This window comes from Ceratotherium simum, chromosome 31 (assembly GCF_057802395.1).
Source record: "Ceratotherium simum simum isolate JZ-2026a chromosome 31, ASM5780239v1, whole genome shotgun sequence".
In the NCBI taxonomy this organism is placed as follows: Eukaryota; Metazoa; Chordata; class Mammalia; order Perissodactyla; family Rhinocerotidae; genus Ceratotherium; species Ceratotherium simum.
Genome location: NC_141930.1, coordinates 32,358,197 through 32,385,169, shown reverse-complemented (window position 1 = coordinate 32,385,169; position 26,973 = coordinate 32,358,197).

Sequence of the window (26,973 nt, the reverse complement as noted above, 5' to 3'; positions counted from 1 at the left end):
GGGTTTCCTCATTTATAAAACCAGGCAGTCATAGTGAAACCTCAACCTACAAACATAGGTTTGTTGTGAGAATTAAATGAGTTAATACTTCGAACAATGCCTGACACACAGAGTAAGAGTTCAATTCTCGTTAGACACTATTATGTAAACAATTTTCCCCATGGAATCCTGCAAATATACTTTTTCAGTCCCTTCCTCATGCTTTGCTAAGAACACAAGCAATCCTTGACACACAGCTGTTTTAATTTTAGTTATTCAAACTGAAAGTATTTGGTAGATTTCACAGGCTGTTCCTTCCAGCACTTGGATCCAGCAGCACACAGACTCTCTTGCAGTCTCGTTCTTACACTTAATGTCTTTGGTACTCAAGACCCACATCCTCTAGACCTCAACATCCAGCATCTTTCTCTTCTGAAACCATCCCTCAAGTACAAACCCTGTCAATTACTAGAGAGGTGTGCTTAATCTCCCACAATGACTGTAGATTTGTCTATTTCACCTGTATGTTCTGCCGTCTTTTGCTTCATATATTTTGAGGCTATGTTATTAAGAGTGCAGACATTTAGTATTTTTTACATCTTTCTCGTGACTTAGCCCATCTTTGGATGAGTTAGGGATATCTTCCAACCTGTTTCCTCTTAGTCTTTTATGTATCTCTGTCTCATGCTCAGCCTGTTAATTAATAACAAAACAATTATATAAGATTAGTTACTATCATGGGCTCTGCTTGAATTACACACACCACAGAGAGCTCTATGTTGCATATCGTTAAGTATGCCTTTATATGCCTGGATAGTTAAATTGGCAAAATATTGTATTTTTATGGTAATATTACAATTGGCTTATAACATTTCAATTAGCAGTGCCTTTTCATTCATGCATTCCATGTTTATTAAGCACATTCCATGTGCTAGGCCTCAGCTAGATAAGAAACACAAATAACGAACTCTCCTGGCCCTCAGGTTGCATATAAGCCAGTAATGTACAAGAATTCAAGTAGTTTTTTTCTAGGATTATATCATTACTGATTCTGAATATTTATTGTGTTGGATATTATTTGTGTGTGTCTTTTTCCATAGTTTCAGAACTTTTATGACAACCATGATCCAGTTTTATAAAAGTAGGGCTGGTCTTAATTCTAGGTGCTTTAAGCATGTCTCTGGAAAGAGCGCTCTATGAAGTAGGGAAGTATAGGAACCACGGGCAAATGCCTCGTGGCTGAGTCAGAGCATGAGAAAGCCTGACTTTTTTCCTCGAGATGCTCACAACCTGAAAGGGCGATGGCATCAAAGGGCATATGCTTTTTGTAGAGCCCTCATTCCTCACCACGTTCTCATGTCTCTGTGGACACTCTCCTGACATTACAGATTATTCAGACACATGAAACTGTCTTTATGCTGTTGGTTCATACAATTTACACTCTTCACTAAGCTTGTAAAACAAGGGCTGAAGCAAAGTTTCACTGATAATTAGACTATGACCCTTTACCATTGTATGGGTCTCTCCATATATCCATTTCTTATTTAATTTAATTGCTAACCTTCACTTTTTTCTTTCCATCCTCTGATAGATTGGCTTATATTGAAAAAAGACATTGAAATGAGGAATCAAAGAAGATTTCACAAGACCAACTCTGGAAGGAAAGGGACTCTGGTTCCTTGGCAAGTCGGAGCCAAGCCCGAGGGTCAACGTATCTGTCTCACTGCATTCAACGACCTTTGAAATCTCTCCTTCCTAGGACTGCTTGCGTTCATATGGGTATGCGCGATCAATACATACTTGCAAGATGAAAACCTGGAAATGCTAATTTTGTGCACAAGCACTTCAAACACTACTTGAAAGAAATAACAGATTGATTTACTCAGAGGAAATTAAGACATTTCAAATGTTCTGTTACCATTATGACCAAATCTACTGACACCAACATGTATTTTTTACTAAGTCGAGAGGTATCACCAGACATATTATGGCTGTTAAGTGAGTTTATGATCTTTTCTTCTCAAAATTGTGGCAGCTACAGTGGTGCTGAGGGTGATTATCGGAAGTTGGTGTGAAGAACTGGTATCATTCTCTCCCCATAGGAACTAAGGCATGTTTCTTCAAGTGGAATTTACTCCCATAGAAAGTTCCTTCAGATATTTTTTTCACATAAGTGCACAAAAATATGATGATAGAAAAACAAACACGAATTAATAAAACCCAACATTTATAAATGTATGAGGTGCATGTCTATCAACTTCTCCTAACTGAGCATTGTAATATATTTTGTGGATGTAAAATATGAATTTCAACAAAGCTCAGTGACTTACTCAGGCTGAAGCAAGAACCAGGATTGTACAGCCTGATTCTTCCCACTCAGTCACTGCAAACCAGCCCCAAACTGGAGGATATGATTTATATCTCCTTAGAATAAAAGCCAGGAATTGAGTTAAGAGCTGGAATCTACTCTAAACAAAAGTAAAGGAAATGAAGGTGTTCCTGGCAAAAACATTTCCAAAAAAAATTATATGACTAAAAAGTGTTTTAAACATAGTATATAACAGTAACTTTCCTTATAGAAGACGATCCTTTTATAGGCAAAAACTGATCTTAGAAAAAACCCTTAGACTATTTATTTTCATGACTATACTGTAAAAGATCAATAAAGATAATAATTTGCAAATATTTATACTTCTTAAGTGCTAAGCAAAGTCTGAAGTGTGTTTCATGAATTATCTCATTAGACATCATACTAGCCTTTGAAGGAATTCTCATCATTGTTCCCACTTTCCAAATGAGGTAAATGAGACTCAGAGAGGGTACACAACTCATCCAGCATCATCTTGTTACTGGGAGGTTGAGGTAGGACTTGAACTCAGAGACTCTGCCTCCAGGACCTCAATCACAACAGGGTTCTGCACTCAGGACACTAGACCATAGCTCGCCTGTTCTGTTCCCACAGCCCCTCAGGTTCCTCACCACCTCTGCTCCCCCACCGGTCAGAGCCACCCCCTCTCTGGCCTGAATGACTCCACACTGTCCTCACTGGCTGCCTGTTTCAATGTTGCCCATCCACAAAGGCTCCTCTCTACAGCAAGCAGCGTGATCTTTGTAAAACATAAATCCCGTCATGTTCCTCCCCTCTCCTCAGAACTCTTCTGTGGCTTCTCATCACACTCAGAACAATACCTGCAGTCCTCACCTGGGCCCAGAAAGCCAGACAAGATCTGGCTCCCGTCCTCCTTCCAGGCTCATTGCTGTCCCAATCACGCTGGGCTTCTTGCTTCTCCTTCAATAAGTCTTGTTCATTTTCTCTTAGGGCCTTTGCACCTGCTATTACCTGAAATAGTCGTCCAGCGATAGTCAACAAGACTTGTCCCCTCACATCATTTGGTCACTCTCATGTCACCTCCTCAAAGAGGCCTTTGCCACCCCTCAGAAAACTATGTAAAGTGTACCCTCACTCTGCTCCATCACTGGCTATTTCCTTACCCCACTCTTGTTTTCATCACTAAAATATTACCTGGTCTTTTTGTTTTATTTGGTTTTGTTTTTTGTTTTGTTTTTTTTGTTGTTGTTGTTTTTTGTTTTTTTGTGAGGAAGATCAGCCCTGAGCTAACATCTATTGCCAATCCTCTTCTTTTTGCTGAGGAAGACTGGCCCTGGGCTAACATCTGTGCCCGTCTTCCTCTACTTTATATGGGACGCCACCACAGCATGGCTTGATAAGCAGCGCTTGGGTCCGCACCCAGGATCCAAACCTGTGAACCCTGGGCTGTCAAAGTGGAGTGCATGAACTTAACCACCAGGCCACTGGGCCAGCCCCTACCCAGTATTTTCTTATGCTTTGTATTTAGTTGTTGATTTCTCTATCATTTTACCATTAAAAAGTAAATCACACAAGGACGGAGACTTTGTATCATTCATTATACTTTATCCCCAAGACCTAGAAAAGTACCTGGGAGATAGTGAGCCTCAAGAAATATGGATTGAATGAACTGATTAATTAAAGAGTTAAAATATCCTAGGGGTTAATATTAAGAAATGGAAACCACTACCAGATCAAAGGGCATAACATATAAACTAAAGGTCATTGATATATATTGCAGTTTTCTTTCCAGGAAATTTATATGATGAACATTATATCACATTTTAATTGTCAAAAACATTATGGAATCCAACAAAGGAGAGCATTCCAAGAGAGGGGCAATGGCTCAAGACCATGCAACCCTGAGAGCAATTAGTGTTTGGCCTTCCCTTCTGGACATTCTTTTCAATGTGACTAATGGTTGAAATTAATTAGTAAGTTTTAAAAGATTTACTAAATTGGTGGCCTTTGGAATAGGAGAATGGCCTTTAAAATATGGTGCTGGAGCCATCGGCCACTGATTCCTTCCATTTTCCCGGCCCATGGTCCTAACCTCGACTCAGGACTCAGGTCTAGAGGAGGGAAGCAAACGGCTACCATGTTCTCTTGGCTTTGGAAGTATTTTGATTGATTTTATATACAATAGTAACCTAGTAAACTTTATTGGCAAGACATCTGAGCTAGTGTCCTTGCACAATTATAACATCATTTTCACTTAGGAGTTTAATGTTAAGATAAGGTCTTGATTGCTTCTTTACTTTATAAGGCCTCAAATCATATATTCCACCCAGAATTTAAATATAGTCTCCTAGATGCATGGTATTTGTTCTCTAAGAATAATTTCCAATGCCAATCTCTTGTGGGAAATATTGTAGCAACTGTTATATGGAATTCCTGCCTATCAGTGCACACTTCACTTTTTTTTTCCTTAAGCATCCCAACATGCAAAAATAGAAGGAAAAAAACTATTTATCATCAGAAAAACCAGTGTCAGAAAAACTGCTGTTCAATTTCTAAAAGATGGAAAATAGTCTTAAATGTTTTGACAGAGAACAAAATTCACAAACAAATGGAGAATTTGTGAATAACAACAAAATTTGGAGAAACGTTACAACCCAAAAATGTTCACCAGCTGCTTAGAAATCAAAATTCTGGTGTTTCTTGTGGATCATTTAGTTCCCCAGCACAATGATTATAAGAATCAATAGCAAATGGGAGCCAAAAGAGATAGTGCATTAGTTAGGGTAGGCTAAGGCCAGATTAACTAAGGGACCCCAAAATATATCATGCTGAAACATAACGGACATTTAGGTTTTACTGGATACTACGAAGAGGTCTTGGTCAATGACAACTCACTGTCACGTGGTGATTCAAGGATCCAGATTTCTTCCATACTGTGGCCCCACCATTTCTTAGAGCCTGCAGCCTCCTCATCTGCATTCAGATGCCCAAAGGAGAAAAAGAACCTGCAGTTCTCACACCCACTTCTGCAACCTCAGCCTGGCAGGGCACACTTCTCTTCCTCTCACATCTCACTTCACTGCTGAGAAATAGTCACTTGACCACATCCAGCAGCAAAAAGGGCTGGCATGTACAGTGCTTCACTGTTTACCAAGAAAGGGGAAAACAGATTCCAGCGACCAAAAGCCATCTCTGCTGAAGATAATAGAAGACATACACTATTTAATATTAATAAGCATCAGAATCTGAATGAAAGGAATTATATTTCTATGATGTGGCAGTGATTGCTAATTGTCCCCCAAATCAATTCTCCCCTTTTTCTATTATATTAGGACCCCTGAAATTTAACCAAGTACATGATCTCCCACACTAAAGACCCACTTTCCAGCCTCCCTTAGAATTAGTTGTGATTCTGTCACTAAGTTCTGGTCAAAGTGGGGAGCATGGAAGTGTACTATTTCTGAGTTACGCCCTTGAAGAGAAGAGGGATTCTCTCTCCTTCCCATTTATTTCCTGTCCTGCTAACTGGAATGTGATAAGCCAAAGGACCTGGAAAGCTGTCTGGGACTATGCTGATGTGAGCAAAACCCTTGATATCATGGAGCAAAAAGACTCAAGGGGCCCAGATTCTGATGCCATACCAGCCTACTTACGCCCAGACAGTTAAATGAGAGAGAAATACACTTCTATCTTGTTTAAGTCACTGTTTTTTATAAATCTCCATTACACATGCCAAACTTATGACTAATACATATGGTAAACAATATGGAATTTTGTTCATCCCCGGTTCAACACTTAAAATGTCATAAAAAGGGAACGAAAGAAAGGAACTCAGCCAAAGATAGAAAATATAAATGTATTGATTCCAGCTATATGACAGGAATTGAGCTAGATATTAATGGCCTTTTTCATTAAATGTGTGGCTATTGAAGGTGAGATAATAATAAAAAAATAATCACCATCCCTGCTCCAGGGCCAAATTCATCCTTATGATGTTTATGAAAAATGCTCCTTGGTTTATTTAGACAATTACCTGGGAATGTTCTGGAGGGTTTTCCTGTGTTCCCTTAGAATACAGTGTGGCAGTATTTGCCAAGAGAAGGATATCTACCACATCAGACCATCAGACTTCAGATAGTGTTCACGGTGTGCAATTATCCTCTTTTCACAGACAGACACACACGTGCATGCACGCCAGGTCACCTATTAGAGCTAATGCTCAATGTGAGCTACACCAAGAGTCAGGCTCCCCACCCAGACAGGAGCACAACTTCGATTTCAAATTTGGGATTGTTGTAAGAGATGATGAGGACAGTTGCTATTCAGGGTTAGGGTGTGGGGTACTGGCAACAGATAAAGGGATTTCCAGTGTCGGCCAAGATAATATAAAATGAAGGGCCAAGGTAGACTAAGCTCAGAGATAAGAGACAAAAGGATGAGAAGCAAAGGACTGACCAGAAAATTCCCTCTGACCGTTGATGAGGATGTTTATCAGGCATGTGGGCATGTGCACGCACACACGTGTGTGTGTGTACATGCATTCTTTCAGCACAAAAGAGCTAGAGCTGCATAGAGGGGAAACTTCAACACAACCACCGTTCCAGGCCCATGACTCACCAGTAGTCAGGCCTCTCATGGTCTTAGAAGAGCCACACAGGGCCGGCCCCGTGGCTTAGCGGTTAAGTATGCGCGCTCCGCTGCTGGCGGCCCGGGTTTGGATCCCGGGCACGCACCGACGCACCGCTTCTCCAGCCACGCTGAGGCCACGTCCCACATACAGCAACTGGAAGGATGTGCAGCTGTGACATACAACTATCTACTGGGGCTTTGGGGGAAAAAAATAAATAAATAAAATTATAAAAAAAAAAAAAAGAAAGTCTAAAAAAAAAAAAAAAAAAAGAAGAGCCACACATCCATGAATGTTTGAGCTTTCCTGGAGCTTTCTTAGACAAAACATTACTAGAGGTTTACAGATTATGAGGTTAAAATTCAATATTATTGAAACAATCATGCTCCTAGTGGCAAGCAGGCCTTCACATGACAGCTTATGTCTGGGGCCAATGGGCTCGTCTCCAGGTGGCTGAGTCCACAGGAATGATGGTGTTTTCACCAGCAGCCTCCTTACCCATAGGGGCTCTTACTCACTAGCACATGCCCTTTCCCTCTGGGGGATGGAGAGGTTGTTGGTGATAACACACCCTAGTCTCCTGCCTATATAGATCACCCACCGATTACTTTTTTCTTTGTAATAAACTAAGCAAATTGATCTAGTCACATCTAAAAGGAAGAATATATTTTTATATCTTAATTTACAAAACAGAGTTTATTTTTATACTAGGGTCATGCTTGGGCTCCGGAGTCAGACAGAAGTAGATTAAAATCCTAATACAAAAATCTTAGTACATCAAGAGAAACATTTATGTCCCTGTTACGTTATATGTATCTATGCACAAACTCATTGAATCCTCAAACAGTCCTATGTGATGGGTTCCACTGTTATCCCATTGTTCAGACAGGACTTGAACCTGTGCAGTTTACCGTTAGGAGCCATGCTTCCCACCGCTGTGCTACACTGCCTCCCAATTCTTTCACCTATGAGCTGTGTGGCTCTTAACTATTACCTTCCTGGGTAAAATGCAGATAATAATAGCATCTACCACATAATATTGAGAGAATTTAATGAGCTAATCCTTGTAAAAGTTCTGAGAATAGCTCTTGGCACATAGAAAGTGGCCAATAAATATCAGCTAAAAATATTCTAGTTTATGCAAACCAATCTAGTTGATTATTATTGAACAACGAGTTACCGGTGAATATTCACTGAAGCTATATAGGCTTCCATATATGGCAAAGATGCTCTCAAAGCTGTGTCAAATCATGTACGTGGCATATGATTGAAAAGCAGATGCTGTCAAGGAATCATTGTTGATTTTAGGTGTGATAATAGCCCTTTAATTATCTAAGAAAATGTCCTTTCCTTGAGATGCACACTGAAATGTATTGAGTAAAATGACATGATATCCTTTAAAATTCTCCAGCCTTAAGCCAAAAGAAAGGCAACAGATGAAATAAATATAGCAAAATGTTTATGGTTATGAAGCTGGTGATGAGTATGTGAGAGTTTATTTTACAGTGTATATTTGAATTTTTTCAAAATAAAAAATTAAAAGAATAAAAAAGAACACCAGGAAAAGTTTTGTAGAGCTGAGTCTTCAAACTCCCTTCAGTAGAGTGCCATGTTTTTTGGGTCATGAGACTCTGCAGAAGAGCCTCAGGGATGCAGGCTACCAGGGGCAGGACAGACTTCTTGGTTCTCTGCCCACCTGCAACCAGAGTTGCTCCCCTCTTACCTCTTTTCTCTAATGGGAAGCCATACATGGGTCTCTTTACATGGAAAGGAGGGGAAGGAAATGCACAACTGACCCAGCCTCCTTGCTCTTCCCTTCCGACACTTTCAGATCACGAGCCCTCCCACCTCCCAAAAGCCCACACTTTTGAACCTCATGATATCAAATTATATCACACACCACCTTCAATTTTGCTGTTATCTATCAACTCCAAATCATTTCCTTTCATTTCTGGAAGATTTTAGCTCCTGTCTCACTGTCACTATGACGGTCACCACACTAATTAAATTAAATGCATGTATTAGTTTGTCAAGTCCTCTCCTCCAATGATCTTGTTATTTGCCTTACCTCAGCTGCTCCATCTCAGAGTCAAAGCCACCAGACTCCCTAGAAGCCATTTTCATGAATAACACTCTCTGAGTACTACCTGCTCTCACCTCCTCCAATACTCCCACCCCATCCACCCTCCTATGCCCCTGAGACGTCTTTCCTCTCTTCCTAATTTAAGTTCCAGGTCAATTATTTTAATATATCCCTTAGACATGCCCCCAACTCTCTTGCTTTTCTCTCACTTCATTGTACTTGTCTGGCAAAACCACCTCAGTTAAATCCAATCCTGAGTCTACTTGCGTCTATGTAGCTCGAGAAGCACACACAACCATGCTGACTTGGTTCCCACTGATTTCAAGAACACAAATCTCCAGTGAGGCCTCCAGCTGTAGGTATACCACATTCTCCTAGAGCATGCCCTCTTCACACTCCTAGGCAACCAGTTCTAGCCTTCATTTCACTCCTCAATCTTCAACTACCTCCTTGCCCATCTCACTTTCAGCGGATGACCTTGCTTTCTACTTCACTGAGAAAATTCAAGTGATCCAAAGAGAACCTCTAGAGACTGTGTACTGGGTTGAGAGCATCTCCCCAAAATTCATGTCTACCCAGAACATATGAATATGACCTTATTTGGAAATAGTATCTTTGCAGATGTAATCAAATTAAGATGAGGTCGTATTGTAAATCCTATATGACTAGTGTCCTTTAAGAGGAAAAGAGACACAGAGACATAGAGGACACACATAGAGAGAATGTCATATGACAACAGAGGCAGAGAATAGAGTGATACATCTATAAGCCAATGAACGCCAAGAATTGCCAGCAACCATCAGAAGTTAGGAGACAGGCATGGACCAGACTCTCCCTCAGAGCCTCCAGAAGAAATCAACCCTGCTGAGTCCTCAATTTCTGACTTCTGGCCTCTAGCACTATGAGAGAATAAAATTCCATTGTTTTAAGTCCCAGTTTGTAGTACTCTGTTACCATAGCTCCAGGAAACTCACACAGACTCCACTCATCCACACACATCTGTCTCCACAAACCTTTCCTTCCAGCTCGTTAACACAAATAAACTCTCCAGACTCCTAGTTAAAGCCAAACCCTCTTCTTGTCAACTTGATCCTATCTCCTCTCATTTACTCAGGCCCATCACTTCTATCTTTCTTTCTTTCATCATCCATATTTGTTTTTAATCTCTGCTGGATCATTCCCAATGGCATATAAACATGCTGTTATTTCTCTTATCTTAAAACCAAAATAAGAAAACAAAACAAAATCTTCACTTGACCCCACTTTCTCTGCAAGCTACTATCCCTTTCATTTGCTCCCCTTTGCAGCAAAACTCCTCAGAACTGTTTTCTATACCCCCCTATTTTACCTTTCTCTCTCCCATTCTCTCTCAACTCCATTCCCATTAGGCTTTTATGACTCATGAAACTGCTCTTGCCAAGGCCACCAATGACCTCCATCTGCCTAACCCAGTGACCTAGTCTCAGTCCTTATTTTATTGGCCCAGTAAGCAGTATGCAGCACAGCTATTACTTTCTCCTCTTTAACAAAACTCTCTTCATTTAGCTTTCAGGACAACACATTATCTTATTTTCCTTCTTTGTCACTGGTGGTTTCTTCTCAGTCCTCTTCACTGGTTCCTCCTGTTCTCCAATCCTTAATTGTGGAATGTCCCAGAAGAATACCACTTGGTCCTCTTTCCTCTCTATCCTCAATCTCATATTGATAGCACAGATTTAAATACTCTCTACACCAATCACTTCCAAATGTATCTCTCCAGCCAAGACCTTTCTCCTGCACTCCAGATTATGTCAACTACCTATTTGCTATTTCCGTTAGGATATCTAACACATTCAATCAACATGTCCAAGCTGAGCTGCAGGTCTTCTCCCTTGCCCCAAACCAGCTCCACCCATAGCCTTTCCCTTATTAAGTTGCTCACGCCAAGAGTTAAGAGTGAGTTTACATCTACTGCTTCTCTCACACTCCACCTTCAATACTTCAAGAAATCCTACTGGCTCTACCTTCAGAGCACCTCCAGATTCGGGCCGTCTACACTAGCTCTGTCACTACCACACAGGTTTCCGACACCACCATCTCTTCCCTGGAGGGGCAATAGCCCATTACAGGTCTCCTTGCATCTGCCCTTGCCCCGCCCCCTACAACCAACCAGCAACAATGCAATGGTTCCCCATTTTACTCAGAATACAAGCCAAAGCTCCTACAGGGACCTCTAAGGCACCGTGTGGGCCGTCACTGGTTATCTTTCTGGCCTTCCCTCTACAACTCCACCCCCATACACAGTTCAACACAATGGACTCCTTGCTTGAACACACTGGGGTCACCCCACCACATGGCTTTTGTTCTAGCTCTTTCCTTTACCTAGAGGATCTTTCTCAAAGGAAGCCACTGAGCTAATCCTCTCACCTCCTTCAAGTCTTTGCTCAAATTTCACCTTCCCGATAAAGCCCCACTGACTACCTACTGAATGCTGCAAACTGCTTTTCACTCACCCCAGTGCTCTTGACTTCTCTTACCTGCTCTATTCTTTCTTTCTAGACATAGTTCTCATCATCTTCTCCAGTATTGTGTGATTTACTATTCACTATTTTTATTAATTATGGTCTGTCTTCCTGCACTAGATGTCATGCTCCTCGAGAGAGGATCTTTGTCTGCTTTGCTCATCATGTATCCCAGGCACCTAGAACAGAGCCTGGCACACAGTGAGCATTCGAGCAACACTTGTTCTTTAGGAAGGACAGTGGGTTGGAGTCTAGGAGATGCTGCCTGGACTCCATCACTGATCTGGCTGAATCTGAGTTACTATGATCTAATTCTAAGGTAATGGATGGATCGCCTATCCTTCCATAATACCTCCATAAATATAATCTCAGTCAATGTGAGCTTTAATGGGTTCAGGATTTTATTCCTTATTAAGTACTTGAAATGCAGCTAAACTGTGTTGCCAATTAAATGTGGAATCATATATCTTAAATGATAGTCCATCTAGGGGTAGCACTGATAGCCTCTTATGACAATAAATATGTCTCACAAGAATGCCATTTACACTTGAAGGAAGACCAAGGGAGCACCATCACCATGGCCAAAAATATATTTTAAATTTCTATTAATACATAAAAAAAATGGGTGATGAAAGCCATAAAATACTGCTGCATACAACACGGTTAAAATATTTTAACTTAGAGAAAAATTAACTACCTAAACTAAATGCTGGTGTAGCCATTCAAATACGAATCAATAAAGAACCCTCAGGACACCTAGCTTTGAGCAATGCTCTTTTCTGATGCTTATGCCTCTACTTGTAACTCATTTACTGCAACACAACCTCATGACTCTAGATATATGTGGTTATTGATAAATCAGGATATTTAATTAGTTACTGTCCTATGAGTTGAAATAGGCCAAATGTTGGGGAGGGGAAACTAGAAGAAATACTGAAAGGACAAAATTTCATGTTGTCACTCATTAGGGAAATTCAACCTTAGAAAGAGCAACGAACTATTTATTGCTACAAAAGGCATCAGTTCCTACAAAGAATGTCTATGCTAAACCCCAAAGCAAGGTGCATGTGTGTTGAGAATAACATATTTTTTAATGTTCTCAAAGTGTGTGTTATTTCCCTGATTTAGCCAGGAGGGCAGGCATTCATGTAAAGAAGAGAAGCAGATCCTCAGGTATGTATTAAATTTAAATCCTATTTCAAGTATCTTGTTCCAAACAACCTGAGTATAATAAGTGTAGTGGAGGCCCTGAGCTTTGTTATTAAAACTAATAAAAAGAGCTGACAATAGTCAATTTGAAGATATCACTACTCAAAGAAAGTGTATTTCCCATTAAAGGATCTGTGGAACACTTCTAGGAGGCCTTTAAAATATATTTATATATTTTATCATATAGGTAGATGTAGAAATTTCTGGGAGGGTTTTATAATATATATCATATATATTACTATATATATACCATCCAAGTATAAGTACTTCAAATGTCATGGACGATGAACCTCCTTTTGTGTCATAACTTATCTGGGTAACTACTTAATCTGAACACATCTAGACTATATTATCGACTTGAGTACTTGGAGAATTAAAATGCTATTCTCCCAATAATTTTTCAGTTAGACAATGTCACTCAAATATTGAATGCACCAGACAGTCCTACTTCAATTTCTTGAAGATAGTATCAAAAATTGTAATGCCAAGCAAAACAGGCCTAAGTTATAATAATAGGTACAATGGAATAATTATTCCATGTTATAAGCAATAATTTTGTGTTTTTCATCATGCTTTTGATTGTGTCACAATTCTTGTATTCCATATATTATATCCCATTAGAAACTTTACTTTAGATGAAATGTTGCCACACCAAATAATTCTATCCATCCATTGTCCTTTAAAGGAAAAATAAAATCTATTTCTAAGACTGAAATGGATATGAGTTTATACTAATAGTTAACTGTTCCATACGCAGCATGGAAGGAGGATGTTTCATTGGTCCACAGAGAAAGAACGCACCTGCCTCCTCTCTCTAACTCTCCCTATTTATTCTTCTTTCCCTCTTTGTTCAAAACATTAGAGGCGAATCCCAATCTCAGAGTTGGAAATATCTTCTCATATGGTATACCATCCAAAGTCAACAGAAGAATCCGACAAGTCTGAATATGCCAATGCCTAAATTCATTCATTTAAAAAAAAAAATATTGATCTCCTGCTACGGGCCTGGCAATAGGTTGGGAACTAGGGATAAAGCAGGACATAAGACAAATGTGCTTCTCAGGGCTTATAATTCAACAGGGAATAGTCATTCAATCAATATCTATTGACTGAATGAAGGAATCGATGCAATTTAAGCGCATGATGTGTGTTATGAAGAGAAAGTGCAGGCTATGACTCGGGCCTGGAGGGGTAGGGTTCTGTGAACGCTCACTATCAGGGCTACTCTTAACCCTTCATCAACCTTTTTGGTATTTTCTCTCAACTGTACATAGTACAAGTGTTAAGAAAAGAAGCAGGTTGCAAGTGTGGTCAATATTGGAGGTGGCTTAATGAAGTCACATGAAATTCACTGCTCCCAAATTTTTCTGCCATCTGAAGCCTAACTGTCTTTATCTAGCAACTCAGGGGTATTCAGTAGGGTAGAAAGCAAGAGAAGCTGCCCAAGCTACCCACAGGTTAGGAACGAGTACACATCACATAATTTTGAAGCCTTATACATAGCTCCTATCCAATGACAGAGATCATTCCAGCCCTTTCACAAGCTTTTATGAAATGACTCCAGACCTCGTCCCCCAGCATGGACAGTCAGCTCTACGGAACACAGAGGTCATTTGTGTAGCCTCTTACACTTCTCACTGTTTTCTTCTGTGTAGTTTTGCCTCCCAAACTCAACAGAAACTCCTTGAAGGGAGAGATCTTAATTTTTACCATCTATCTCCCAGGACTTATCAAATACTTCACAACCACTAAAAAAATTTACAGATCGAGTGGTTTCTATCAAAACAGCCTCTCATGCAACCTATTTTAGTACATTCTATACATATTCTAAACTGGCCGTAATGTCAATTGCCATCCCCCAAAAGCAAAGATTCTTGGATTCGTCTCATAACTACAACATAATAACCCATTTTGTTAATAATTATCATACTGGCAGATTGTACCAGATCCTGGAATGTAATCAATTAATATTAAGCACTGAGTGTTATTAGTATGTGTTCTTGCTAATCAGGACTAGCATTCTCCCATCTGAGGCCAACCTGTGAGCATTTTCTTAAATCTTTCTCTAACTGCCTTCCAAACTGGGAATACTATCTTCGAAGCACATTACAAACAATGCAAATTGCTTGTGTCCAAAAGAGCTCATTAATCCTGCCTTCCTCATGAAAAAAATTAATGAAATTTAAAAGAACATAATAATATGAACATACTAGGTAAGCTTTGAGAGTTATAAATTGCCTTCCTTAAAAAAAGTACAAAAAATGTTATGGATTTTCAACAGGCATCTCCAGTAAAACTTCGGATGTGTCCTAAGTGTTGTGATTAAATAGTAGTTAGAGATTCTGATTTTGGGTTTGTTTGTTGTTTCTTTCTTTCAAAGCCCCAAACCTTCTGGCACCCAAAACTGGCAGAGCCACCCATCCATTTAAGGCTTTCCATCAGATTACCAGGACCGTGTGATGTGTCCACAAAGCTGGATAACATTTATGGCAGTCTGTATCCAGTACAAAGCTTCTCATAAATAAATAGGGCTAGAGGCATGTTTGGATGGCAGAGGGCAGCCTCCTGCTCCATTCTCACTGAAAGGTGGCCCTGGTTTAGTACAGATATGGTTTACTGACAAAAACAAAAACAAACCCAAGAAGCAAACATAAAATAAAAACACTCTGTTATCATCTAGTTAAGTGGTGGGATGTTCAGACATGAAGCATGAAGCTCCAGGAAACATTTTAGCTTAATCTTGAAGGCAAGTGATTTACTTTGTAGTGTTTCAAGGCATTTTATCTTTCATTTTTATTTTTCGTACGGCAGAACAGCTTGTTTGCTTGGAATCACTGAGACTCAAAACATCGTGTCCAAAAGACACTAAGAAGAAAAAGAACAGAGATGAAAGGAAAGAAAAGCAGAAGGGGAGGTTTCGCCTGAAGTGACAGCAATCCGTTGAGTCTAGTCACTACGAAGTAGTGAGAAGCAGGAAGGTAGACAAGCTCCTCCAGGGAAATTTATTTACATTTTGTTTTTGGTAGAGATACAGAGCAGGAATGTGTTGCATGAAAGAAATCTTATAAATTCTCAGACCCTGAGACACACAGCACAGAGCCGTCAGGAGAGGTGCTCACAGAGGACACACCCTGGAAAAATGGACACTCTGTGACTGAGTGGCCAGCTTCTGAGGAAGAGGCACAGAGAGCACGTTTGCCATCATGCTCGTCTGGTAACACTGAGCACATGCTTTCCAGTAAACCCTTCCACTGTAGAGCCTGCCTTCCCCTTCTCCACCACTGAACCAGAAGCAAGCACCTAACCTTTTCTATTTTGAAACTCGAAGGGAAGAGTAAGCTCAAATGGAGACTTCCATTTCAGAGCTCAGCCTTCAAACTAACTTTATTATATTAGAAAGATAAACAGGCAGGTGCAGTTCTAAATGTGCCCTTCTGTTAGTCATTTAGAGAAAAAAGAACACATTCTATTATACCCAACTGTTTTCCTTGCTCTTTCTCCAGGAAGAATACACAGAAAGAAATATTTTAAAAGTTAACCCCTCTGTTCTGCTAAATATGTAATCAATGAATAAAAAGATCTGAAAAAGCATAGATAGCAGTCGTCACTTTGATGATTTTTAACTTTTAAATACTACTTACAACAGAAATGTGCATTTACATTATACTCAGATTATGCTTAACACATGCCATCCTTAGGATACATCAAGTCTGTAAACCAGGGTTGAAATTTTAGAAACATAAAGTGGGATAGTAATGTTGAAAACTGCACGTGTAGGCATAACTATTACTTATTTATATTCCCTGGAAATTAATGTCCCATCATGGTTACTTTTTGTAGAAATCAAAGCAAAGTCTTGATTTCAGCAGCAGAATCTCTCAGTGCCCCCTGAATGTTATGACTACTACGTCTAGGATTTTAACTGACAATTCTCAGGAGCAAGGCAGTCAAGGGACTCCATGATCTGGCTCCAAACTCCCTCCCCAATTTCATCTCCCACCAATTACCCCACCTCTTTCCTTCTTCCCAACTTCACCCATCATCCCAACACACATACACACACCCACCCAGACTTTCTCACACCCTCATTCAAACACACTCACAATCACACATATTCATACACTCACATGCACATGCACACACACACACACACCAATTTACTCGATATTCCCTGATCAGGCCAGGCATTCTCTTTCATAGCTACATACGTTAATTCAAGTCATCTCTCACATCCACAATGCCATGCCTCCTCTGTCCTTCTAACAGCCTGTCCAAAAGCCTACACATTCTTCGACAATGAATTTAATACTGCTTCTTCAGTGGCAGCTTCTCAGAGCTGCCTTTCCTCAAATGTAATTTTAATTGCTTTTGTTTTACTTTTCCACATTCATGCCCCTCTTGCCAAACATCTCCATTTCTACCATGCACCTTGGTTTCACGTGTGTGTGTTTGTGTGTGTGTGAGTCTCCCATCACTAGATCCCTGAAAGATGGAAATCATATCACGAGCCACTTTGGCTATCTTCAGTGCTGTAAGGATAGCAGAATATCAGTAAACACACTTGGAATTGTTGAAGAATATCAAAGAAATTGCCTTTACAGTTAGTTTGAAGAGAGATGTCAGGTTACTAGTACTATTATCTTACATTGACTGTGCTTTCATATAAGTTATTTCATTTTATCTCTCCAAAACCCTTTACCCCTTTAATGATAGAAAAGTGAGACTCGGAGAGGTTAACTGTAGAATAATTGAGAGTTAGGATTTTGATTGGCCAGATTCAACTGGAAAGACAGAATATACATGTACGTAGAAGCTAGCAGGGATGAAATGGTTCCCTCATAAAATTTCATCACGGCTGAGAAACGCCTGGCTCACTGCTGACACAGCTGCTTAAGAGGGGCTGGTAAACCACGCTGCAAAGTACGAATAAAGATGCAAGATTGAATCCCTGTGCCCCCACCCCCCTCCCCTCCCCCTCAGCCATGCTTTCTCCTGCTCCCTGAACCTTCTCACCCAGCTTAACAGTAAACGGAGAAAATCCAAGTGTTTTCTAGTTCATGTGTTAAAAATACACCTCCCAAAAGCAACACAGTGGAGCAAACGTGCAATCACTGGTTGCATTTATTTCAGTGAATAAAGTAACAGTTCCCATAGCTGAAAGTATTCCAGTAGATGTTGAGGGGCCCCGTCCAGGATCCTGCAATCGAGACTGCCACACTTAAATAAGGAAAACCTGTCACTCAGCATATCCTAGGAAAGGGCCCTCATAAATGTCAGCGGCTCTTCTGTGGCTCACAAGCCTCCTCGCTCATCATACCCTCTGATCCAGTAATTCCACGCCTGAGATTTGATCATGGAGAAAGAATCAAAAATGTAAATAAAGATGCACAGACATTGATCACTTTCTTTATCATAGAAAAACTATAGGTAATGCAAATGTCCATCCAACAATAGGGGATTGGTTAAAAAGAATAAGACAAAATATCACACAGTCATTGAAAGTCATTTTTATAAAGCATGCTCAATGCCAGTCTAGAATTTGTATTATACAGTGTTAGTTGAAAAAAAACTGAAAAGCAAGAAACACAGTTATGTTTAATGTGTGTTCAACTGCCCAGCTATACTGACCAATTTAAAGTCCAGAAGACAATCACAGTGTCCCCAGGTGACACCATTCACCCTCACCATCCTAATCTTTTGTTCTTCACATCCACAAAAAGCTCTAAAAGGTAAATGTTTTAGTCATCCAACTACTATAATTAAAATAACTTTTTCTAAATGGAAGCACTTTGGAAAATACATCCAATTTTTAAAAAAAGATTCAATGAAAGTCTGTCACCATCACTTCGCAAGGAGTTATATTAGGTTTATAGGTAACTTTCTTTCTCTCTCTCTTTCTTTTTTTTCTTCCTTCCTTCCTTTCTTCTTTTCTCCATCCCACCTCCCATCTCCCCCCACATTTTGTTGCCTTCTATCTCTAAACTGAGAAAGTCCAGAGACTTTGAAAACTCAACTGATGGCAGATATAATGGAACATTACAATTTTCTAGATCTCTCAGCCAAGTTATCTTCAGCATCTTGATTCTTTTCTTCTGTGTCTTTGAGAGCTCAAGTGACATTTTCGATAGACTCTTTGTTTAGGTAAAAGGATCTTAATACTAGCTTGTCAATAATACTGACATATGTTTCTACCAGATCATTCCTCCAGGTTTGGGGTTACACTAAATTTGAAATCTTATCTGCACTGCCCTGTACTTCTCCTAAGTTGTTTGTCTTTCTCTTTTTACCTTGGATTCCTTTCTCTAAAAGACTGTACTGTTTTTTCAGGTCATGTCCATTTTGTGGAGAAGATTGCTTCTCCACAAGATGAAGATTTCATTCCACTATCCTCATGATTCCATCGATTTTAAAGGACATGCAAAATGCTGATTTTTCTCAGGGCTAGTGTTGTAATAGGGATAAAAAGTGATGTTCCTAGCAATTACCACAATACAAGCAGAGAAATAATTATACTGACTTGCCTACCAGAGATGTTTAGGTAGATACTTTGACAACTTAAGATATTTTACATAATCCTAAAAAAAAGAAAAGAAAAAGAAAAACACAGGTTTGTGAACACAGGTACCTTCTAAAGTTTTAAGTAAAAGTGGCATTATCAGTGACTAAAAATAACTTACTGTTTCTAATTAGTTTAATCAATGCTGCCAGAGCACTCGTTTACCTATTCACTTGACACACCATCATTGGCACCTCCCCTGTGTCAGGCACTATTCTAGAGTATAACAGTGACAAAGCTAGCACAGGCTCTGCCTTCAAGAAAGGCTTATTCTTTTGGAGGACAGGGATGAAACAATTCAAATAAATAAAATTGTTATAGGTACAGTCTGTTTTGCTATAACGCTTGTTTTGAAAATGTGTTTGTTCCAGTGTGATTAATATATTAGGGAGCAATTCGAGCATAAGGAGCATAAGGCAAATTTTGTTTTTATTATCTTTATATGTGATATTATCTGCAAGAAACGCTGGGTGAACACAGAAAACTGCAGGCAGCTGCGCCAGGCCGACTAGGAAAATACAAATGCACACTCGCACACCTTGACGATTGACCAGCCCCCTCAGCTACCCACAGGTGTTAACAGCCACCTCTCCACATCTAACGTCACAATTTTCCTTCCAACACTTGACAATAACGCACAAGCAGCAGCCCTCCAACTCTACTTCCAACTCCAAGCAAATGACAGACCTTTGCGCAGCAAAGTCCCATCGTTATTGTAGCATTTATATACGTAGCTTAACCATTTAACACGCGTAAAGGGTGCTAGCATTTTTACCAGGTTTCTATCTTTTTTTTTTTTTTTTTTTGCTGAGGAAGACCAGCCCTGTGCTAACATCTATTGTCAATCCTCCTCCTTTTTTTTCCCTTTTTCTTCCCAAAGCCCCAGTAGATAGTTGTATGTCATAGTTACACATCCTTCTAGTTGCTATATGTGGGACACCACCTCAGCATGGCCGGACAAGTGGTGTGTCGGTGTGCGCCCGGGATCCGAACCTGGGCCACCAGTAGTGGAGCGCATGCACTTAACTGCTAAGCCATGGGGCCGGCCCCTCTATCATCTTTTTTAATGTGTCACTGATAAAGTTTTGAGTATTGTGCTCTGATCCTCTTCTCCCATAAGCCTTGTAGCATTTATTGGGTGATTTTGCATAGGGCATTCTGTCATAACTAACTGTAGTAATTAGTGTTTTGAAGGAAAGATGTAAGGAGGTAAGAAAGAGAAAGAACAGGGAGATACACTTAGATGGGCAGGCCAGGAAAGGCCTTTCTCAAAGGTGACCCTGAACGAAAACCTAAAGGATGTGACAGAGTCATCAGTGATGGGTGCTAGGTGTCTGTGAGGAGGCAGAGGAAGGGGCAGAGACCAAGGGTCCTAGAGAGGATGAGGCTGGAAGACCTGGATGAAGACTGGAAGGCTAGACAATAAAGAGGGAGCCAGCAGGGCTGGAGTGCAGATGGAGATATGGGCCAGGGTCTGGTGGTGCAGGCTCTGAAGGCCTCAGCAAAGAGCACGGACATCAACTCAGGAGGAACGGGAAGCACTCAAGGATTCTAAACAAAGGGGCAGCAGGACAATGCTCTCCTGTTGGGAGTGCTCTGGTGGTGTGTGGAGAAGGCAGGGAAAGAAAAAGAGAACGGGGTCAGGGAGCCCAGTGAGGAATCTATCACAGCAGGTTTGTAGGAGAGCTGACTTTTTCTTGGACAGGTGGTGACGTATTCCAGAAATGGAGAGGATAAGGTCTTCTGAAGATGGATGTTATAATGCTAGAAAAGGAGAAATCAAGAATGCAGGAATAAACTACCCAATCATCTTCGGTGGCATGAACACACATCCTTGCGAAAATCGTTGCTACCAGGGTCCTCCCTAAAGGCTTCAAGCACTTGCTGTGTGCTTTATGTAACTTTTCCATCTCAGGCATGGAGAGGGGGAGTTGCATTGAGTCATGCATCTAGAAGGTGGCAGAGTGGGAGTGAAAATGTTGGCCCCAGAGAGCCTGACCTTCTGCCCCTCATGCACATGTGCACACACATGGTGAGGAGGCCACCTGAAAAGCTGTCAAAGCCGGCTCTATGCTGGCTTTCCTGCGGTGTGGGAAGATAGAGAGAGACATATCTTACCACTTTCCTCCCTTGTGCAAATAGAATGTTCTCTTCTCATTAGCCAGAGACAGGTACTGAACAACAAGTGTGCCATTCTGGGAAAAAAGAACTGATCATTATAAAAATGGGCCCATTTCCCCCTGCAAGCATGATGCTCTGCAGAGAAGTTAGGATGAAGAAGTGGGTGTTGTTTGAACTCTAACATCTAGTCTGTTTCTCCAGGCTGACACAGCTTCAGGGGGAGACACCTCCCTTCATTACTCTCTCCTTGTCCATCAGGCAAACCTTTACTCTGTGCTATCACAGAGTAAAAAAAAAAAATCTGACATCAATCTGTTAGGAGGAAAAGCAGAGCAGCCAGCAGGTGACTCTCCCCAAGAAAGTCCCAAGTGCACTGTTTACCCACACATCACTCTGTCTTTCAAGACAAGAAAGAAGGTTCCCCTCCCACATGTCAGTGTATCAGGTGCATTTAGACCTTTGTTAAAGGAAGAACAAAAACTAATCAGGAAATCTCTTAAGATAATAGCTCTAAAGAGAGAGATTGAAAAAGTAGTAGAAACATGTCCAATTCTGACATTTGAGGTGAATGTTCCCATCCCCATTGATTTGTTTGCCATTGAGCACTGTATTTTGAGGGACAATGACCTGGCAGGAAAGACAAACGATGGGCAATAAGTGGACCCAACTGGGGAGTGCTAGACTCCGAGGACAGCAGCTGAACAATGGACGCAGACATGGGCCTTTCCCAACACACATGCCCACTGGGCCCATGCCACAGCCAACAGCGGCACAGAGCGCCACAGAAGGAAAGCTACCCACTAAACGGTGCAAGCACGGCCTGGCCCATCTGTCATAAACATTAGGTCCAAAGGCCACAGGTGCAGATGGTACTAAAAAGTAAAAATTACACTCGGGCAGAGGCCACTTGATAGAACAGGAAGAAGCAAAATCGGGGATTGGTTTCCAATCAATAAATGGGCTAATGACAGTCTATTCATCTTTAGCACCTGTTGTTTCTTCCTCTCTCTGGTTCACCATGAATAAAACAGTTTTATTTATAAAAGATGTCATGTGTACCCAGGACCAGCCTTTTGCCTATTGTGAACTAGGCAAAGTTTGTCTTTGGTGCCCTCCCTGGCCAGCTGGCCAATGCTGCTCCCTCTCTCTCCCAGCAGGTGTCAGGGTCCCTTTCTTGTGGCCAAAACTCCTGCTCAGAGCCTTCTCTCATTCTCCTGATCTCACAAACGTTTCTTTGACACCTAGAATGAAAATCACCATGCTAACCAAGAGGCTAGAGGTTGAAAGAGCTATAAAACACAGCCATCACCCACGTCGCTGATGTGCTAGTGAGGGCTGCAAAGACAGGCACTGGTGAGCAAGTACAGACAGTTTTAGTGGTTGAAACAGAAGTGCAACAAAATGGCCATGAAACCGTGGAAGAAGGAGAATCAATTCCAAATGGTGAAATTTGAAAAAACCCAGGGAAAAAGTAGAATGTGAACTACAACTTGAAGAATAGGAAGGACTGGGGAGGATTTTGATTGGCCGAAAAGAGGGGGAAGGGCATTCCAGTGGAGGGAGGAGTAGAAGTAGAGGCAAAGATATGAAATTTGGAGGGTTAGGTCGTGGTGGGGAGGCAACAACCCACATGTTGTTTTGAATTCTGGAGCTACCAAAGACTAGCTGACTGAACTCAGAAAATTAATTAGCCTCTCGGAGCCCTGATTTCCTCATCTGCAAAATTAAAATGCACTCAACACATATTTATTGAGGATCTTTTATGGGCCAAGCTCTGTGATTGGTGTTGAGGGTACAACTGAATTAAGAGCATCTACCTCCAGGCCGGCCCCATGGCTTAGCGGTTAAGTGTGCGCACTCCGCTACTGGAGGCCCAGGTTCAGATCCTGGGTGCACACCGACGCACCACTTCTCCGGCGATGCTGAGGCGGTGTCCCACATACAGCAACTAGAAGGAAGGACATGCAACTATGACATACAACTCATCTACTGGGGCTTTGGGGAAAAAAAGGAGGAGGATTGGCAATAGATGTTAGCTCAGAGCCAGTCTTTCTCAGCAAAAAAAGGAGGATTAGCATGGATGTTAGCTCAGGGCTGATCTTCCTCACCGAAAAAACAAAAAAAGAGTATCTACCTCAAAGGTTTATGTTAGGATATAAGAACACGCATGTGAAGAATTTAGCACAGTACCTAGCAAGGAATAGTTTCGATAAATAGCTGCTGATGCCTGTGGGGGGTGTGGTAGTAGTGGTGGTGATGGAGGTGAGGTGGGGTGGTGGTAGTGAGGATGGTGGTGATGGAGGTGAAGTGGGGGGTGGTGGTGGTGAGGATGGTGGTGATGGAGGTGAAGTGGGGGTGGTGGTGAGGATGGTGGTGATGGAGGTGAAGTGGGGGTGGTGAGGATGGTGGTGATGGAGGTGAAGTGGGGGGTGAGGATGGTGGTGATGGAGGTGAAGTGGGGGTGAGGATGGTGGTGATGGAGGTGGAGTGGGGGTGGTGGTGGTGAGGATGGTGGTGATGGAGGTGAAGTGGGGGTGGTGGTGGTGAGGATGGTGGTGATGGAGGTGAAGTGGGGGTGGTGGTGGTGAGGATGGTGGTGATGGAGGTGAAGTGGGGGGTGGTGGTGGTGAGGATGGTGGTGATGGAGGTGAAGTGGGGTGGTGGTGGTGAGGATGGTGGTGATGGAGGTGAAGTGGGGGGTGGTGGTGAGGATGGTGGTGATGGAGGTGAAGTGGGGGGTGGTGGTGGTGAGGATGGTGGCGATGGAGGTGAAGTGGGGGTGGTGGTGGTGAGGATGGTGATGATGGAGGTGAAGTGGGGGGTGGTGAGGATGGTGGTGATGGAGGTGAAGTGGGGGTGGTGGTGAGGATGGTGGTGATGGAGGTGAAGTGGGGGGTGAGGATGGTGGTGATGGAGGTGAAGTGGGGATGGTGGTGAGGATGGTGGTGATGGAGGTGAAGTGGGGGGTGAGGATGGTGGTGATGGAGGTGAAGTGGGGGTGGTGGTGGTGAGGATGGTGGCGATGGAGGTGAAGTGGGGGTGGTGGTGGTGAGGATGGTGGTGATGGAGGTGAAGTGGGGGTGGTGAGGATGGTGGTGATGGAGGTGAAGTGGGGGGTGAGGATGGTGGTGATGGAGGTGAAGTGGGGGTGGTGGTGGTGAGGATGGTGGTGATGGAGGTGAAGTGGGGGTGGTGGTGGTGAGGATGGTGGTGATGGAGGTGAAGTGGGGGTGGTGGTGGTGAGGATGGTGGTGATGGAGGTGAAGTGGGGGGTGGTGAGGATGGTGGTGATGGAGGTGAAGTGGGGGGTGAGGATGGTGGTGATGGAGGTGAAGTGGGGGTGGTGGTGGTGAGGATGGTGGTGATGGAGGTGAAGTGGGGGTGGTGGTGGTGAGGATGGTGGTGATGGAGGTGAAATGGGGTGGTACTGGTGGAGGTGGTGGTGGTGAAGTGGGTAGTGATGGAGGTGGTGGAGGTGATGAAGGTGGCAAAGTAGGTGGTGGTGAGGATGGTGGTGGTGGTGGTGACGAAGGTGGTGAATAGGTAGTGGTGGTGGTGAAGTGGGTGACGGGGTAATGGTGGGGATGAGGGTGAGGGAAAGGTGTAGGCAGGGACAAGGGGTTCACTCTGCTGGGAAAGTAGAGCATGTGGCAGGAGGTTAGCAAGAGAGTTGCCTTCTCAGAGTTTAAGAATAGATAGGATATTGTCTTAATATAGAGGAAACAATTCTAATGTGGAATTAATGGCCTTAATACGACAGATCCAAATCTGATGTGGAATTGACTTTGGGTGGGCAAAATTCCGAGCAGGCAACTGGCCCTCCCGATGGCCCTGAAAACCCACTTTCTGTCCACTCCCAAGGCCAGCTCTCTGAGCAGCTCAGACATCTATTAAAATCGATTTAATCAACACAGGACAGGCAGATGTTAAGAATAATGTCCCCTTCTCTGCTGTTTTTGGAAAACACGGCCAGTGCTGCCTAGAGCTGTGACAGAGACTTTTCAGAGTCTGTGACAGGGGAGGGAAACGTAGATAGGAGTCGAGTCATGCAGGGCAGCATTATAGTCCTGAATAAGTTGCCTCAAAATGCATTTCAATTTGTAAATCCTATTTTCTGTTGAACTTACTGTGTGAAACTGGAGATGTGTTCCTCTAGAAAAAACTGTTACTCCAAGACAAAACAAAATCACAGGCAAGAGGGCACTAATTTTACATATATAAGGAAAATGAAAAATTTCATGAAACCATTAATAATGCACACCTCCACACACACACACATGTGCAGCTCTGTCTCTCCCCTCACCAAAACAGAGGTCATAGGCTACTGCCAAAATAATCCAGATATAGTCCCCATCATATCATTTTCCTGCTCACAAATCTTCACAACACCCATTAGTGCCTGGTGTGTTCTCTACCATAACGTGCCAAACCACTTCCCTCCCCCATCTCAGTGAAGGGCATCCTGGCCCAGCTAGAAACAGGGGCATCATCCTAGGTGGTCCTCTTCTGACTGGTGGTCATTCCCTCAGTAATTTCTGTCAAGTCTACCTTTCAAATTGTCCTTTCCTAGGTATTTGAGTTTTGGGTCTTGCTATAAATTGGTCTTCCCTACTCCAGTCTTCTTAAAATTAAAAAAAAAAATGCTTTTAGAAAAATTTCACAATGTAGACTGGGAGGAGGGTGGGTGTAGGGTGTAAGCACCAAAACATACAGAAAAATGTTTTTGAAATCTTCTTTAGTCATATCTCTCCCCAGATCTCACATCTCAGGAGAACCTCCAGCCTCCCCACCCATTCTTCTCACGTCCCAGCCTGAGCTGGCTCTTTTCAGAGTCCTAGTTCGCTCTTCAACGTCTCTTTCCTTTTACACCTTCACTTCTCAGTGTTTTGTTTAATTGAATTCCCATGCCCTTCCAGCTCTACAAGACAAAAGGATATTCCTCTAAAGCCCAGTTCCTTCAAAGGGTGGGGAAGGGAAGTCAGAAATGCAGTCATTTTCTTCTTGTCACAAAAGGGGCAACCCAGCGCTTGCCACACTGTCTGTGCTCTTCAGTGTGTGCCTCCCCCACGAGTCTTTTTTTTCCACCAACTAGAAGAAAAACTCTTTAAGCAAAGAGCCTGAAGAACACTTGTTAAATGAATGAAAATTTTATGTTTCCAAAAACCAGTCCTCTGTGCTTAGTATAAACTGTTGGCTTTTGAAAACAAACATGCTGATCAACTGCAGGGAAGAGAAACTACAGAAATACAGCAGAGGCCATGACTCACGACGCAAGAGCAGGTGACTCGGAGAGGAGGACATTTCCTGACACAGACGGCAAGGGGGCCAGAAAGTCTGTAAGTGAGTCACTGGGACAGTCTCCCACTGAAAATTCCATCAGGACAAGTTTCTAACTATGGATGTCACAGAGCGTCCGGGCTGGGCTGTAGCAGGTCTGGACTCTCCTGACGTGTGAGGACCATCCCGCCATCTCCTCTGTCCTTCCACTCAGCAGCGAGTCACCAAGCACCTACTCTGTGCCAAGTCCGTTCTAGGGGCCAGGCCAGACAGTGAACAAAAGAGACACAG